Raw genomic sequence first — 6,000 nt, 5'->3', positions numbered from 1 at the left:
ATGGCCCTATGCAGGTTGTTGTTCTCCTTGTCTCTGTTTTCAATTATACCTGACATTAGGTCTTTTTAGCAGGCATGACTGACAACTGGCATGTTATCCCATTAACATCCAGCTCTGTACATAATGGGTGTGTCACTGTCTACCTCATCATTATCAGCTGCTACTGAACAGCGATGACTTCACCTAGTTATCCTTCAACCAAAAAAAAAAAAAAAACCACGCACATCATTAGAGTTAATACAAGCACGCACTCTTTGTAAACTGGATTTCATCCTACACTTTAAAGAAAAACATGTTGTGTGCTTACTTGAGACTAAATAAAGTGATCTTCTGTGGATATTTTACTGCTAAACGAGGTCAGTGTGTTTTCCTCTTGCCCTCAGATTGTTTGTCACAGACTGATGATGGTTACGACACAATGGTCAGCATTTGAAATCAATCACACAATGCCTGATTTCCTTCCCACTGACAGCCCATCCCTTAGTGTTACATAAGATCCAAGCGCAGAGTGGCTCATCGCCCTTGGCTACAGAGACGAGGCCGACTTCAGGCACATCAGCCCACTTACTCATGCAACTGCACAATGTCACATCACGATTGTTTACAGAATTTCACAAAGTTGTCAGAGAGTAATATCCCCAGGAGGGATCAATAAAGTAATTTTTTTTAAAAAAATCACAAATTTGCCTTTCTGTTCTTACAATCTGGACTGTTTTGTTTTTATATTCCTCCAAAAACAAGTAAAAACCATATAGATAATTGTACGAGTTTCTGCTTTAACATCAGTTTGTGTGTGTCCTGTAGGTGAAGCCATAGTTAATGAGGGACGTGGAGAAGGGAGCTTAGTTATGAGGAGTTATCTTAACATACAAGGCTCATTTCTCCCATTTCTACAATTTGCTTGTATCATTGTAAAAGTCACATCTGTGAGCTGGCTGTCTGTTCTGCTGTTAGAACAGTTGCTGACATGGCCTTAATCTGTCTCTCTGCACTGCCAACAGTATCCCCGTTCTCTCTGTCCCACTGAGAGTCTGCTGTGTTTATGTTGGACCCATGCTCCATGTCTCGCTTTAGCCTACAGAACAACACTGAGCCACAGTCGTCTAGTCACTGTGCTTCATGGAGACTCTGGCTCGACCTTCTCTCAGGTCACCGATGCATTGACTGCAACAAAATTCAATAAGCCACTTGCTAAATTACAGTATGTGTTAATTTCCCTTGTGATAATTAATTAATCAGTCCCCATAGTTCTACAGTCTTACCTTGTAGTGAATGAGGATTTGATCTGAAGGCTGTTGTCTGGAGAGGAGTCTGTGAGAAAAGACAACACACATTATTTTTAGAAAGTCTGCAATGTGTTTTGGAATGAAGGGGTATTCAACGTTGTCATGGCAACTGTTAAGTGATGTGTGCGTGTGTGTGTTTGTTTTTGATGAAGAAGGAAAGGCAAAGGCATTGCTCAATCATTCACTCATCCTAAATCATGCTGAGGAGAGGAGCGAGGAGTGGATAGTGACTACGCGTGCAAGATCAGGCTAATAAGGTTTGCTCTGATAGCTCTCTGGGAGCTGCAGCCTGTAACACAAGCCTGCCAAGCAACAACCACAACAGTGGGAATGAGCTGTCTGTCAGCAGCTGCTGCAACAGTTAGTGCAACCATGGAGTGCAATCAATCAAAGGATAAAGCTGGTGCGATTCATATATTTTCTGATTGTCAACAAATCCAATGAAAAGACCAAAACAACAGAGTGTTTATCTCTCAATATTTTAAATTGCCTATCCTGTTTGTGGCTCACACCCAGTGGTTCTGACTGAATATATCACAGACATATTGTTTCATTACGAAAAGGCTTTGCAATTTCCTAAAACGGCTGAGCACTGTAGTTTTTAGCAAACGTTACTCAAATAAGAGAAAAAAAAAATATTTGGTTGGGACTATTTTTTGCTGCAGATTTATAAAAATTGGCGTGTCCCAACTTGTCTACACAGGAGGCGTTTCAGTTGTGTTTAAACGCATCCCGAAGCGTATTCTTACACTTTAAGCCTGTTTATACAAAACTCTGGTGATTTAGTGCTTGGTTCTGAGTGCTGCCAAAATGTGGCCGATCTACACTCAATAAACACCAATACTGTGTCCGAATGCATTCTGTGTTGACGGCGGACTGAAGCTGCCGCTTCTCCACTGACGTGCTGCTCTTGCTATGTGGGCTATGTAGACATTGTTTTAGAAAGTATTTAGGGCAGCAGGATGGTGTCTGAGGGAATGACTGAAATAAACTACAGTGACCATGTTCATGATAAATGAAGAAACATGTCGCCCAGTGCAACAGTGTGGCTCATTGATGTGTTTTTAAAAGTTTTTGGACAACAGTGGAGGTCTATGGCACAGGGGAATAAGATATTTCAGGCTTTAAATACACAGACAAGATCAATTTATTGTTGGGTTTTTCATGGGATTTGCAGACAATTTTCAAAATATAGAATATTGCCTTGTCTTATCCTGTAGGAAGAGGATCAGTTCAAGCAAGGAATTTTGGAAAATTCTTCACGGTTAAATTTATCGCTGTTAGTTTGCAGAGGGTTTCCAATCAAATCAACTGACGACTAATTTTCTATGGTTATTTCCTTAGTCCAAAAAATATGACAAAGATTATGTAAAAATTTGAGGTATTCAGCAGCAAAGGCTGTACTGCGTGTCCTGAAATGACCTGATGTGCTGCATTAGATAACAGTTCTTGACCCTGTTAGATATAATGAGGAAGGCAATTTATACCTGAGCCCTTTTCAGTTCAGTAAGGTAATCCCTGTGTGAAACATTACCCATCAAACTGACAAAACAATCTCAGCACAAATTTCAGGCTGAAAATTCAGAAAGACTGTGTGACATCACTGAAAGGTCTTATTTACTACTAAACAGATCTACTGTTTAAAAGGTCAAGAAACGACATTCAGCATGAATTTTTTTTTATTATCTAATTTCATAAAAATATATTGAACCTGAACAGAATCCCTCTGCTAAGGAGAAGTGATATGATTAAAAGCTCCAGGACAGCCACTGAATGGAATGGACTTTATGGTAGGATTGTTCGGTTAACTGCTATTTCCAAGGTCAAGGATCTTGGATTTCTCTTTGCACTACAAAGCGTAAATACACATATAAAACATACCATACTCTTGGGGAGATAAAAAAAAAAAAAGTTCCATATACTAATAAGCTACTACTCTGAGCTTCTAGATTATGTAAATACTAAACAACACCAACTTATTAAGCTACATTTGCATGCTGAAGCTAACCCATATGGGAGTGACAATATGTGTGCTGCAGGAGGCAGAGACATTTTCTATTCTAGGCATCTGGGCAGGAGAAAGGCGAGTGGCAGGCCACGCACCCAGAGGAATTCACCTTTCACTGAGAAGCATGCTCTCAGCAGTTGCCAGGGGTGACAGGGGAAATGTCAGGGACTTTTCTTTCTTTCTTTGTAATTCTTAGTAATGAAGAAGCATTGTATATAATGACAGGCATGCTATGGGGGGGTTTTCAGTCCTTAACAAACCCTTTCCTCTGCAGGAAAATGACATCCCCACAGTCAGTGTGACATCCTTTTGCACCACTTTGCTGAAGCAGTATCTACCACTGGCACTCTGATCTTTTCCAGTGTGGTTTGGATAAAAGTAGATGCTCATGTAATCAATTGCACCATCCACCTTCGGATGTGGTTTCAGGGGCCAATGAGGTCTGTAGTATGTACAGAGGCTTGTCCCGAGGCTACTTTGTATGCAGACACACTACCTCAAACACTAAGCTAGCATGTACCTGCATTCATTTACCGACTCTCCCCTGCTCTGTTAAATGAAGGTATCTGCTCTGCAAATACTAAACAACAATTGCAATTGTCTTTGGTGAGACAGTCTGACCAGAGGAATCACTGTAGTTTGACATTTTGGGAAATGCATTTATTTGTCTTCTTAGAGTTAGATGAAAAGATTGGTACCACTCTTGTGTCTGTGTGTCAAATATGAAGCAACAGCCCACAGCTGGTTAGCTAAGCTAAACACAAAGCCCGGAGACAGAGGAAAACAACTAGCTTAGCTCTGTCCGAAAATATATTTTTTTAATGTAGCAGCATATCTTAAGCTCTCTCATTTACATATTTTATCTAAGTAGTTTACTGAATACAAGTTTTAGTTTTACAGGGAATTATGTGCTGGACCAACCGTTAGCTACCAGAGTCAGGCTGTTTCCACTCTTTGCGCTAAGCTAACCAGCTGCAGGTCCTAGCTTCATACTTTTACAAACACAAGCATGTGTGAGCAGCGGCTGCTCCTGACAAATCTCTCAGGGGGGCAGTTGTTGTAATGATGGCTAAGATGACCCGTTCAATGGGTAAAATAACTAAAGTCACTTTACAATGTTACATTGCATTGTATAATTTGGTTTTCCTGGTCACCTTTCCTGTTCAACCACTATCTAGATGGCGGCATCACACATGAATTGTACATACTGTACATTATTTTTGTATAGCTACATCAAGTTCATAGTTAATTTCTTGAGTACAATTATTTTGGTTGTACGATGAAACACTTCCACTGTGGCCATCAACAGATACATTGTCATTTACTAGTTTGCCCTCATTTATACCTCTGAAATTGAAAAAAGACCTACTTTACTATTAATCACAACAATCCCCTTGTCTTCATCTGACAGCATTTTATTTTAGGTGCAGCAGTTGTTTAGATGAATGAAATCAATGTTGGCATAATCTATTTACTCTATATACAGTCATCATCACAGTAACTATGGAAACACACTTAAGAGAATGACGCCATATTGAAAATCAAATAAAGTTATACTAAAATCATATCATCACAGAACATATTCAGTATATACAGTAATATTCAGCTGGCAATGTGCAATCCATACAACTGCTTACAATTCAACATTTAGAGAGTACACGGCCGTTTTTGTGTCCCTCAAACACCTCGTTTAGCGACACCACTAAGTCGACCAGTCGACGAAAAATCCCGGGGTTGCTGGACCCCTCAATTTCATTCTTGCCTGGCAAGGCTAACTCAAACACGTACATAATTTGACACAGTCAGTACGGCGGAATAGAATATGGCGGTTCTTACTCACCTCATCGTTGTGACGACACACCGCTATCATGTAGCTCTCCTCCAACTGTGAGGCGATGTTAACTCTTCCGACAGACGAAAGTTTCAGGCAGCTGTCCATATGCATCTTCGATGTTTCATGTTTTTTCACCTTCTCCCAGAGATGTCGGTGACACCCGTGTTTGTCCAGGCGGTGTCTGTGTTTCCATCCAGGTGAATCAGAGGGTTAGCTACTTCGCATCATGCTAGCCACGTTTTCCGCTAATACCAGCTCGGTGAAAATCCGCGGCTTCAGGTTTTCCCCGCCTTTGAAGATACCTGCTTGATATTTAAATTTGGTCTGGGTAGTCCCAATTCTTTAATAGCCAATTTACCTTGACTGCTCCGACGACAGAATGGTAATTTCCACAATGACACGATGGAGTTACTCCGTTGAGTTGCAATGCTAGCCATGTCGATCTTGAACATGAACGCTATGCGTTTTCGCTGCGCGCGTCAGAGGACCACGTGACTTCATCAGTGCGTATGACGAAAGCACGTTGGGGCGAGCCAAGTTACTAGCTATTAGCCAGCCCCCCCTGTGTGTAAGTGACTGGTATCAATTTTTTCATCTATCTGCTGGCACGAAAGCTAATAATCATACTTACCAGAATGTCAAACTATTCATTTTAAATGTTATATTTTAGCATTAGTCAGAATACGGCACTGTATTCAAAACATACTTCGCACATTTCCTGAAATCACGCTGTGCACATGATGCTGTGACCTACCACATGAAGTCATATGAAGACTCTGCCTCTCAAAAACCTTTCATCCTAGACCACAGCAGAGGAGAGTAATAAGAAGTTCATGGCGCACGATGAATGGATTGAGATGAATTAATTTTAA

This window comes from Toxotes jaculatrix, chromosome 17 (genome assembly GCF_017976425.1).
Source record: "Toxotes jaculatrix isolate fToxJac2 chromosome 17, fToxJac2.pri, whole genome shotgun sequence".
In the NCBI taxonomy this organism is placed as follows: domain Eukaryota; kingdom Metazoa; phylum Chordata; class Actinopteri; family Toxotidae; genus Toxotes; species Toxotes jaculatrix.
This window is presented reverse-complemented; position numbering follows the sequence as displayed.